We start from the raw sequence: 13087 nt of genomic DNA on the forward strand, positions 1-13087 counted from the left end.
GAGTGGGTGCCAAGGGCTGAGGAATGACGGAGATGTCCTCACTGGCCACGATAATGACTGCACAGCTCAGGGGTAACAGAAACTCACTCAATTGCAGACTGTAAGCAAGTGAATAAGAATTATATTTTAATATAAAGCTATTGAAAAGAACAAAAACTACTAGGAACATATTTAAAGTATTATTTAAAATTCTCAAAATTCCTCAGACGACCTTGGTCTGGTTCCCAGCACCCATATTGGGTGATTCACAACCATGTGCAGCTCCAGGTCCAGGGACTCCAACTCCCTCTTCTGGCCTCTGTGGGCACTGCACTCATGTAGTTCACATACTCAAGCATACACAAAACCACATAAAATAATAAATATATTTTTAAAAAATTCTCCAACGGGGCTGGGGATTTAGCTCAGTGGTAGAGCGCTTACCTAGGAAGTGCAAGGCCCTGGGTTCGGTCCCCAGCTCCGAAAAAAAGAACCAAAAAAAAAAAAAAAAAAAAACTTCTCCAACAGAAAACTGATGGTTCTGTAAATTATGTATGGGGCCTCAGTTGGATACTACACAGACATTGTAAGAGAGAAATATTATGTAATAATGTAAAGAAACACAGTCTAAACCAATTTTTAAAAGGACATATATGGAAAATGTCTGTCTAGTACTATTGGGGGATGAGGGGTACATATTTGGTAGTGACCTAGGGCTTCATGTGAAAAATACTCATTTAATTTTACTATCAGAAATAGCAAGGCAGATGAAGGAGCAAAAACCTAATTTATACCAATTATTTAGAATGGTGGTAGCAGTACCTTCTTACATTTGTGATAGTCCTAAAAGTTGAACTATTTTATTGATTTTTATGCATTGAAAGAATATAAATTCCTTGAAGAAAAAAGAAGAAGAACAAAGAAAAAACAGCAAGGCACAGACAGGCTCTAGGCTGAACTGAGCACAAGCAGTTTTTTTTTTGTTGTTTTTTTTTGTTTGTTTGTTTCTTTTTTTCGGAGCTGGGGACCGAACCCAGGGCCTTGCGCTTCCTAGGTAAGCGCTCTACCACTGAGCTAAATCCCCAGCCCGAGCACAAGCAGTTTTACTGAATGCATTGACTCTTCTCTAAGGAGAGCTGCAACCCTAGTCTCTCAAAGGCACAGCATCCTGACCAGCCTCCCTGCTAACACTACTAGTCCCAGAGGAGGCCACCTAGGACCCTGGCTAATTACTAGTTAATCCAAGAGGCCCAAACTGAGAGTCAGTCTGAGATGGCAAATACAACAGGGTTGTGAATCATTTAGGAAGCTGTTCCTATCCATCGTCACTAAAAAGAAAAAATCAGAAATATCAACATAGAATAGGAGAGATGATAATGTGACCACCTTAAAACATTAAGAGACTCCATGCACTTCCTTGTACAATATGCAGAGCTAGTAGACTTAATCCCACACAGGTTGTGAAACTTACTGAGGCCAGCATGACTTTAAACAGTAGTTCTAACTGGGTCACCTTGAACAATACAGAACAAAGCTTGCCAAGGGAAACATGCAAACAGAATGACCAAATACAGTAGGGAGTAGGCATTTTCCTAGCTTTTTGGAGTTTTTACTGTAGAAAAAGAAATCTAATGTCATGTAGCTTTCCTCAGTGCCAGAAATGACAGCATGACGCTGCTTGCTTTAATGGGGGTGAGCTCAAGGGGAGAGCCTGACACTGTGTTACCCCACACACACTGTCAGTTCAAGCTCAAACGTGAGAAGGGTGGTACAGCCAAGTTTCCCATGAGAGTAAAGAGCTGTACCCCTCCCACCTCTTCCTCCTCCTCTTTTTCCTGTTCCTCCTCCTCCTCCCCTTCCTCTTCCTCCCTTCTACTCCTTTGGAGGCTAGGCCCTACAGGCAGACAGATCCTTTCTTGATAAAAACATTCCCAACCACTAACTGACAAGTCATGCAAAACTTCCCTGGAGAATACGCTGGAACAAAAAGCAATTTGGCCTCATAAGAGTGACCAAAGAAACACTGGGAAACCGTCACCTTTCATTTGGATGACCAGGTATTCCCACTTAGGAATCTATTATAATAGACTGGAGATACAGCTTAGTGGGGATGAGGACCCTGGTTCCATTTTTAATACCACAGAAAATGAAGAGTCAGGACTAATTTATTTTTTGTGTGATAATAATCATAAACTAATTATTATTGAGGCTCAATGATTAATACGTGGAATTGTTATAAACATCATTTCCCTTTTGTGTGTTTGGAAGCCCCGACATAGAATCCTAAGGAAGAGAGGAAGAAAGCAGAGAGAGGAAGAGCCATGCATCATTGAGGAAAAACTCTGCTTTTCCCAACAAATGAGAGGATGGCTATGCAATGAGGGTACATCAACAAGGCAAAAATGCTATGTAGCTTTTTAAAATGATAAATACTTTGGCCTAGTTGCTAAGTGGAAATCAGCAGTGGAATGCTAAGCAGAAAGGCAGCAGCAGGAAATATTATGTGCATACTAATAACAAGGTAAAAATGCATGCTTCCATAATGGAAAGGCTCACAAGAGACTGCAGAAGCCACATCCTCCCTTTAACACTCAGCTCAGTGGCCTCCTATTAGTGAGGGAGGCCACCCCCGCATGTGCACTTGCTGAATTAATTGTGCCCCTCTGGGATCCCTATGATGGGCTTGCTTACTCTCTACGGCTTAAATAATGTCTTCCCATAGACCTGCCTTCCCTGATAGACAGTGAATTCTACCTGCACACAGCAGGTATTCAGTGATGTCTGACCAAAAGAGTAGAACATAAATAGCTACTGTCTGAAATGTCTCAGGGAATTTTTCCTTCAGAGGTACTCAGACCCACAGGAACCATTCAGGAAAAGCATTCCTTGGTGGCAATCAGTGAACAATGCTTCCAGTTCTGATTCACAAAGTGCTGCCGGCACTTGTGGGCTTGGGAAGCCACTAAGACAACAAAAAGCCGGGCAGACTTCCCGTCCAGAATAGCTGGGCCAATGGAGAAAAATCTCGTTTTGCAAGCAAATGAGTCTCACTGCTATGACTCCTAATACTTGCTCCCCAAGGACAACTGGAGAACAGGACTTTCCTCAGCTGACACCGGTGAAAAGTAAGGGCCAAAGGGCAGCCAGGACCACAGCTCCTCTTAGCTCTGTGCAGGGAGGGCGCAGATGGCATTGGAGCTTTAGGGGCTTCTGTGGGCAACAGTAGGGACAATCCAGGGCTTTCCAGTGGTTTATAGCCTAGTTCTTAGCTATCCAAATCCCTTTTGCTTACAGGAGCTTTGAGCAACAGGCTTGGGGAAAGGGCTGATAGATATTTTAGAATGCCAGAAATAAATTCTGATAGTCACTGTTCAGAGCAGTAGTGTGTGGGGCAGTGGACTGTGCCACCAGACAGAAAGCCTGGTAAGGTCAAGCAGATTCAGAAACCCTGGCAATTCTCATAATTGAGAACTGGTAGGCATTTAAATCTACTCCCCACCAGGTTCCAGTCCTGGAACATGTGATAATGACACTGCACAGAGAGGACTGTAACAATCAGTCACATAGGGACAACACCTGAAGTCCTTTCACATGCAGATGGGGCATCCCTAACATCTCAGACCAAGCCAATAGAAAGTATCTGCCTTTAGAACCCCACCCCACCCCAAATGTTTATAAGGCCCTATCCACAAGGACTAGGGTGCATGAGTTATGTCATCAAACGTTGTCTGAGAGTGCCTTCTTATTGAGATCTCACCCTCCAAGGAAGAGAATTCTTTCCTGAAGCTCTCCTCTGGATCTCAGTCTGGCCCAACCAAGCCACTTCCTGCTCTGTGGTCCCAACCTTTGCCTCTCGACACTGCTGTATCCCGACAACACCTGACTGCCATCAACTCCAGGACAGGGGCAGCCATGGAGGATGCTCAGCAGCCTTTCTTACTCTGGCTTCCCCTCAGAGAGCTGCAACTCTTTCTCCACTCTGGCTGGGCCAGAGGTCCTCAGATCCCAAGGACAGGGCTCGGTATGCAGACCCACAATTTGTTTAACTCTTCTTAAAGAGAATCTGGTAGAATTTTCCAGAAAAGCTCTCTCACACACTTCTACACATTTTCTCAACAGGTTCTCAACACCCAATCCAAACTGTGGCCACTAACACGAATGTTAAAAACAATATGGATACCCACAAACAGCAAGACAGCGGCCAGGCACAAGGTAAAGTTTTTACCTTGATGTGCAGCATCTCTCTGCACATCATCTGAGGAAAGCTCAGTCGTGTGCATCTGTGAAGACCCTCAGCACAGACAGCTGCCCAGACTCCACTCCTGTAAGTCAGCAGGCAGGAGGGCCGGTCTCACCTGGAGGCTCTGATCTGAGCCCATGCTGCTCTTCTCAAGGCCCTAACAGACAAGGATGTTACATGCTACCCATCAGTCAGTCATTCTGCTAAGCTACCCTCGGTGCACCAGACCTGCGAATACACAAGCTTTATTTAGCTCATTTTCCGAATAACTCCCACCCCAAATTGGTTGAGGTGGTGCTAGGGAACCACCAAATCAAGGACTTACAAGAGTGATCAAAAGAGAATCCAGGCATATATAGTAACACAACTTCAAACGTGGCAGGGGGAAGAGAAGCACAGGAGCACCCCCCGTCAACATATACCCACCATACCCTTCCGACAATACTCAAAGAAAGGCTCGTGGGGGCCTGGACCAATTGATTCTATCTCTTGTCCGAGACAACATACCCTTCTCCGTGCTTCTCTTGCAAGGAGAGCCTCAATGTGCCAGGAAAATGTTCTGAGGCAAGTGTTGCTGCCTCGCTGTCCTGGTACCACATTTCTTGCCTCTCTCTGTGATGGCATATGGATGTATCTTACTGCCAAAAAAGGGACCTGCGTTGTTTTTAAATAATCATTTACTACCAATGAAAATAAAGATGACCATAAGCCTGGAGTAACAGTTATTCTATTTTGTTTTGTTTTCAAGACAGAGTGTCACTATGTAGCCTTGGCTGACCTGGAACTCACTATATAGACCAGGCTGGCCTCAAATGCATATAGCTATACCTGAATCTAAATGAACTGTGCTGTTCATTTATTTATCCATGATATATGAATGACCGTAAGCCAGGTGTCATGGCAGACCCCTTTAACCCCAGCACTGGGGAGGCAGAGGCAGGGGAAAGTTCAAGGCCAGTTTGGTCTACAGAGTGAGTTCCAGGACAGGCAGGACTACACAGAGGAACCAAATTTTAATTAATTAATTAGTTAATTAGTTAGTTAATTAACTAATCAATTAGAAAATCTATCAGTTCTCAATGGCCAGTCTGGTCTAATGTGAGCACTGTGAGTACTAATTACTCACAGGAGACAACTCTATAACTTACCGGCTACACTTCTAAGACTACAAAGGGTACTATTTACCTTACCTGGGTGAGACTTATAATCATTTCTAAGTAATTTCTAATCCAAGAAGGCTATAGAAAAAAATGAAATTTCAATATATTTTTGTTTCAAAAGTAGAAAAGAAAACCAAGAACTTATGAGAACAGGCAGCATTCATCCCCAGGTCAGCCACAGCAGTGATGTAGTCCTTGCTCACCCCCTGGGTGAGACCCAGCAGGGATAAGGTCCTTGGACAGCGCTATCAGCCTACTGTACAGAGGCAGGGCCTTCCATTTTAGAGGATCCGTTCAGAAATTGTTTGGCTTTCCTGAACAGGTTTCTTTGGGTAAGGAAGTGAGGAAGTGTATACTTTGGAACAAGATTGGTCCAGAGTCAAACCTCACTTAAAATTACTGGGATACTGGGCACAGGAATGTGCCTCAGTAGTAGCATGAATACCTAGCATGCCCAAGACCCGGGGTCTCAGCCTTAGTCTTTCACTCCAAACATACACACATATGTTGTGTGTATGACACAGATATAGACACAACTTTTATTACCATGATTCGATATCTCATCTGTAAAATGGGACTCGCACTATTAACAAGGATTAAAATGATCCTTCCACTTCCTTGAACAGCAGACTCGCCTGTAGTTGGTTAGAAATGTAGATGTGTGCGTCCTGAGCACAAAGATCCAATTTCAGTGCATCTGATGTGGGGCACAGAAATCTGTGGGGATTTAAATTATTTTTCATTTTTAATTACACAATATGTAAATATATTTCTCCCTTGTAAAATATTAAAACATTACCTTATCAGTTATGATTGCATTCAGCTGCAAGCAATTAAAAACCAACATTTGCTTAAGCAGATGGGGGTTTATTTTTCTCGTGGAACAAGAAGAAATCTTGAAGCAGGTAGCAGGAAGGTACAGTGACGTGAGAACTATGTAACTGTCGTCATCTACCTGAGGTTACAAGACAGTAGCTGCTGCCTGAAAGCCCATGAAACAGGTTGCGGGGGAGGGTACAAAGGCTGGGGGAATGTTCCTTTATGAAGGAGTGCTCCCCTAGGAGCCTTCAACTTACAGGCCAGAGCTTAAGGTGGCCACTCCTCGCTAAAAGGGAGCTCGGGGAAGGGAGTATCTTAGCTGGGCAAAGCCACTCCAAACAAAACCAAGGTTCTATAGTGTTAGGGCTTGACACACACTAGAGTCACCTGGGTCGAAGGAGCCCTAATTGAGGAGTTGCCTCCATGATTGACCTGTGGGCACTCTGTGGGACATGTCTCTGGGACATTTTCTTGATACCTAATTAATATGAGAGGACCCACCCCACTAGGGCAGGGCTATCCCTGAGCAGATGGGCCTGGGTTACATATAAAAAGAACAGCTGAGCAAACCAGAGGAAGCCAGCCAGTAAGTAGCCTTCTCTGTGGTCTCGGCAATAGAAAGGAAACTAGGGCGGCATGGAATAAATGAGGAACAGTAACTGGGGACCAGCTGAGCAGTTTCACCTCGATTACAGAGAAAGGCCATATTCTCTACGGTGCACCCTTTCCATCAATCCTGGCTTCATGCACATTTTAAAGGAACTCCTCAGGAGATTCTGATGCCCCCTTAAGCAGCTTTTCGAGAATTACTGCCAAACTTACACAGAGGTTCCACATGGCCTGAGAGTTCAGCTTAGTGCAGCTATGATCTGAAGCAATGCATGAATATTTACTCTCATCTTCTTTCCTTTCTCTAGAAAGCCTAACCTGTTGTTACAGCCACACCTCTCACTGGGCTGCAGATGGGCAACAACAATGGGATGTGGAAAATTATCAGCTTGTTTGAGAAATCAAACCCTGTCCTTCAAACAATGTTGACCCAGGACTTAAGGAAGGTGACCTGGGCCCAAAGCAGGCTAAAGCATGAGGCTCGTGAAGACAACAGCATCACCCACAAGGTGACCCCCTACCTAGAGTGCGGGGTCATTCTAGACATGGACATGCTGATGGCTTCTGAGTCAGGGATAGGGGGGTGGTGAAGCCAGAGTAGGCAAGTGTACGTGAAAATAAAAAACAGTTCCCAGAGTTTAACGTATGAAAGGTACACCTGTGCAGAGGAGCCTGGAAGGCAACCCCACAACCGCTAAAACCTTAGTGGCATACACAACTTATGCCTTGTTCTGCTTTGATTTTACTTAAGAAAAAAGACTCATTTACTTTATTTTATGTGTATGTATATATACCTGCTGTGTGTATGTGTCCCATGTGCGTGCCTGGTGCCCATGGAGGCCAGAAAAGCGTACTGGATTCCCTGGAGCTGGAGTTGCAGATGGTTGTGAGCTGCCATTGGGTGCTGGGAACAGAACCCAGGTCCCCTGGAAGAGCAACAAGCACTCTTAACCCTGAACCATCTCTCCAGCCATCTGTTTTGGTTCTGGTTTGCGGGGAGGAGCAATTTCTAACAAAAGGGCTATTTCTTTGATTGGCACACAGGCATCTTACATCTGTAGGCTTAGCTATTTAAGGATCTGAGGTAGGAAGATTATTTGAGCAAGGAACAGGAGACCAACTAGGAAAGGTAATAAAACTTCACCTCAAAAGAGAGAAAACTTTCTTTTAAAGATGTAGCCATAATTTTTAACATTTGCTATTTTATGTGTATGGATTTTTTTTCCTACACAGATGTCTGTGTAGCATATGCAGTCCAGAAGAGGGTATTGAATCCCCTGGAACTGGAGTAACAGATAGTTGTGAGTTGCTCTGTTGATTCTGGGAGTCAGACCCAGGACCTCTGGGAGCCATCTTTCCAGCCCCCATATATATAAAATTTTAAAAACGTTACCAATGTTATCTAGTCATCAAGAATAACGGAATGGTTTTTAGAAGACCTTTCGTTAGTCAGTTCATCCAACTCTATGCCATAGCTCACATCTGGCCTTTGTGTAAAATTATAAGGCAAAAAAGGGCTGCAGCCAAAGCAAGTGTGTGATTATGTATGTAGGACAACACAGCAAGGCTGCTGACTATGATGGCAATGTTTTGACATCTGAAACAACAGTGATTTAACAAGGAGAAACAATCCAGAATAAAACACAGGCTCAAGGTCCCTGTGGTTTGCTGATGGACATGCTGTAAAGGCCAGTGGATTTATTACTCAGCCACTGTATTGCACACAGCTGCCAAACTGCCCTGCACACAGCAATTAGGGTGGAACTCGGGACACTATATGCACTACATATAAAGCCTCTGAGAGAAACCAAAATGCACAAACCCCCGCAGCAGGGCAGGCAGCCAACTTAAGAAAAGTTTTCTAGGGGCAGGAGGGATGGCTGTCTGGTGCCTGTTAGGAGCACTGACTGCTCCTGCAGGGGGCTGGGTTTCAATTCCCAGTGCCAACATGGCAGCTAACAACCATCTGTTATAGAGGCTCTAGTGCCCTCTTCTGGCCCGTGTGGGCGCTGCACACATGTGGTGCACTGACAAACATGCAGGGAAAACACCCATATTCATAAAATAAAAATAAGTAGATTTCAACACCAAGAAAAGGTTTCCAATTAGTGCAGTCTCAGAAAACTCCTGACTGAAATTACCTCAGGAAGCCATGGAGGCTTTCGACTAGCAAACTCCTAATTATATTGATAGGTAAGACCCACAAGTGGATGCTGTTAACTGTGCAGTAGTAGTCAGGCATTGGAAGGTAGCCAAATGCTTGTAACCTACACACAGCTACAGCCTTGACTGACCTTCATCTGTAACAAAACTGCCCCTTGTCAGGAAGATTCCCCCAGTTAACTGAGTTTGATACACCCTGAATGACACATTCCAAACCCAAATGACAGAAAAGTGACCTTCTCTATGTTCTCCTCTTACAAGGGGAAGCAACAAGCTTGTTGAACTGTGCTTTCCAAGGCCTTAGTCATGGTGCTTCAGGAGGGAGCTTAAAGGGTCAGAGAGGGCAAGGCATGATGTGCCCAGGAGCCTCAAACTGGTTCCAAGGGCTCAGGACCCGTCCCCTGCTCTTCCTGTAAGTCTATGAGCTCTGACGTGATACATAGGACACTGCCATTTCTACAGCCTGGGATGATAGAATCCTTCCGTATGAAGAGCATTTAGGTCTTGGGAGGCAAGGCCCACATGAGCAAACAATACAGCAAATGGACAGAGCATACCCAACCTCGGCAGAAATCCCAATAGAAACGTAAGTTAACTTTTCCCTAACAACAAGACAAGTCTGAGCACTGGATTCACTGCTAGTGCAGCCTGTCTTTGCGACAGTCCTACACGGTCTCTCAGGAGGGAAGTCATCTTCCTGTCATGCCCAATCCACCGTCTTTACTGCTAGAGTGACCTTTCCAGAACACAAATCTGGTCACGTAACTGGCCTGCACTGAGCCCCTCTGGTTCCTTGTCATGAGTGAACCTGCTCCATCTGCAGGCCCTGTCTGCTCCTCCTGCCCTTCTGTCTGCATGTCTGTAACAGTCCTCACCTGTGTCCAGCCTGGTTAAACATTCAATGTCTTTGGAATGTGCCCTACAAACATTGTGGAAAGTCTTTCCCACCTTCTCTATATTCTACTGTCCCACCCCGGCCTAGGCAGACTAGGCTGGGTGCCAGTAAAGGCTGAGCAAATATTAAAGCAACTTGATTCCCCAACCCCCACCCCACCCCCAGAGCAAAACCTTACCAGTTTAGTATACTGCATACAGTGACCAGGCTGCCATTTGGGAAACCGAGACAGGAAGGTGGCAAGTTCAAGGGCTGCCTAAACTACATGTCGACATCCTGTTTTCAAAAAGGCAGCATCCTGTTTCCAATTTTAAATAATCAAGTTTTAATAAAACCAGGTCTATATAGCTAAGGGTGGTGGTGCACTCTTGTAATCCCAGGACTAAGGAGGCTGAGGCCAGCCTGAGTCACACAGAGACCCTGTCTACAAAAGAATAGTAGGAAGATTAAAAAAATGCTATGCCTCTCAACCTGGTGATTCCATTTGAAAGAATTTATTATAAATAAATAATCTAAAAGTAAGAAATTATTTAGGACCTGAGATGCTGATTACTGCATCAGTTGTCATAGCAACATGGAAAAAAACAGAACAATCCAGATGTCTAATACTAAGGCAACAGTAATGACCACACATTATAAAGTCGTGTTAAATGGTATTTAGGACAAGGGATTTATCTCAACAAGGTGCTTGCCTAGCACATGCAAAGTTCTGTGTTCTATCCCAAGAGAGGCAGAAAAGAGAAGGCAGGAGAGCATTTACATGCTGCTTTCTCACTAGAAAGTGCCTGCCACATGTTAAATGGGGGAATAAATAGGACGCACACCCAACTACAGCATCACTCCATAACTAAAAATGCAGGAAGGATACAAGAAGGAAATACGTAGGCCCAAGGTATTTACAGAAATGGCTATAGGTAGTAGAGGAATGGTATTTTCTTTACTTCTCTATATTTCTTCATGCTTTCAAGTTTTGAGGTTCAAGAACCCAGAGTACCAGCTACAAGTTGAAGAAGGCTGGGGCAAAACAGTGCCTTCTGCTCATGACATGGCAGCTGCACTCAGAAACTCACAGTAGTTACAGTTGCTTGCATAAGACCTGCACAACATTTCACCATGGGTGTGGGTGGTTTTGACAAGCTCCCACCCCTGGCTGAAGAGCTATTGACAGAGAACAGCAGTGAGAGGGAAAGTCACTTTTTCTAATGGTGTGGCCCCTCAGTGTTCCAGTGGATGGTCCCACACCCATGACTATATGAGCAGCATAAACTGGACTTGGTAGGTTATGAAAAAAATAGCATGAAGTTAGGAGGGAGGTTGCTGGGGCTGCAGTGGATTTTGGAGAAGTTAGGAAAGAAGTAGGGATTAATATAATCAAAATATAGAAATGCATGAAATTCCCAAAGAATAAAATATATATTTAAAACATATATTCTCTCATATATATATATATATATATATATATATATATATATATATATATATATATATGAGAGACAGAGACAGAGAGAGCGAGTGAGAGCACACCTACACACCTAGGTCCATAGAGTGAGGTGTAGCCCAAAGTACTTACTTAGCACGGAATCCCAACAATAGGAAGGCAGAGGCAGGCAGATCTCTTGAGTTTGAGCCAACCTGGTCTACAGAGCAAGTTCCAGGACAGCCAAAGCTACACAGGGAAATGAATGAATGAATGAATGAATGAATGAATGGGAGTCAGGTGGGGGGTCTCAACTCCTCAATTCCTCCATGTTGTGTACAGCTGCCCCCTACTGTGAGGAGTCAGAACTGCCCTGACCTCCCATGATGTCCTAGTCAGCTCCCTGTCCTACATCATTTGTAACAAAAGCCAAGGGGCAAAACGGAAGGTGGAGACTATTTGTCCCTGGAGCTTTAAAGAATAAGAAGGAAAGCTCTTCCAGAGTAATTGGGCTGCCCCAACGCAAGTCATTCAACATGACCTCTCAGCCCGAGCAAATGCGCTTCCACATACCAACCACTCCACTCTAATTCCACGAAGAACAGCTGGACTTGCACGTGTGGTGAGAGATGGGGACGGAAGCCCAGTGTGTCGACACCCACCCTGATGCTTCACACCTGGTTACCCTCGCTCAGATCAGGGGTCCAGTAAGCAGGATGGGTGGAAGTACCCCAGTCAGACGAAGCAAAGGTCTCTCCTGCTTGTCTGTGTCATGGGGACAGTGCTTCCTGGTGATTAAGAACTCTCTGTCTTAGGCTCTGAACTACCCACTGACATCAGCAGCCCTCGGCTCCCTAACAGCTTTCTAAGGCTGACAGACTGCCCAGCACTGACACACCGCCCATATGTTACAGTCTCTTCCTGCAGACTGTGGGAATGAGAAAGCACCAGGATAAATGGCACTAAATAATGTAGTGTTCCCGTGCAGGGACCTAACAAAGGACATTAGAGAGCTGTGTGAGGACATGTAGAAAGGTTGCAGAGTTCCTGCAATGGCCTCCTGCATGCCACACCAGCCCACCTGAATTTGACACTGCTTAATAGATAACTGTACTCCCTTTCTGCCACGTTCAGAAATGTCTCTGCTGCTGACTTCACACAAAGGCAGTGAGCGCCACATGGCTGGCTCGGTTTCACTACACTGCAGGTTGGCTCTGGGAGGCTTGCTCCAGCTACACTGTCAAGAGCTCTCCCCTCTGCCGTCCTTCATGCTCAGTACAAAGGAAAGAGCACAACCGCTGGCAGAGTGAAATGAGGAGCCAGGCTTCAGATAAAATTATGAAGGCCCCTCTCTTGAGAGGAGAGCGGTAGGGGGTTGCTGTGGGCAGTGAGCAGCTCTCATCCCTGGAATACACAAAGCTGGGCTGGAAGCCACCTGGCAGAATGCCCTAGAAGGGATGATGCTGCCCTTGGCAACACATAGTGCTTCTACCTCTGAGACACTGCGGTCTTTGATTTCACTGGAGCAGCCTGAAGCTGCATTCCTCATTGGACTGACAATAATCCTGTCCCTGACTAGCATGCTCTATGCAATAAATGACTAACAGGAGAGGCAACAAAGAAGGCTAAGGCAGGCATTCAAAATGTGACCGTGTACTCCAGAAGAGACCAGAGACTCAAGACACTGCAGACCTGTCCAGACCCCACTTTCATGCCCACACACATAAACACACGGGGCAGATTTCAGTAGTCATAAGTTCACATCAACAGATCCTGACTGGGTTCTTTTTAAGCTATCCTTTTTT

General features: G+C 45.0%; 1 protein-coding gene across 5 annotated transcripts in view; it reads right to left on the minus strand.

The window, feature by feature from the left end:
- Nucleotides 1-13087, minus strand: part of Tom1l2 (target of myb1 like 2 membrane trafficking protein) — a 121981-nt gene that overhangs the window by 71410 nt on the left and 37484 nt on the right. The gene's annotated exons all lie outside the window — the stretch shown is intronic.

The sequence above is a fragment of the Rattus norvegicus genome, chromosome 10 (genome assembly GCF_036323735.1).
Source record: "Rattus norvegicus strain BN/NHsdMcwi chromosome 10, GRCr8, whole genome shotgun sequence".
Classification (NCBI taxonomy): domain Eukaryota; kingdom Metazoa; phylum Chordata; class Mammalia; order Rodentia; family Muridae; genus Rattus; species Rattus norvegicus.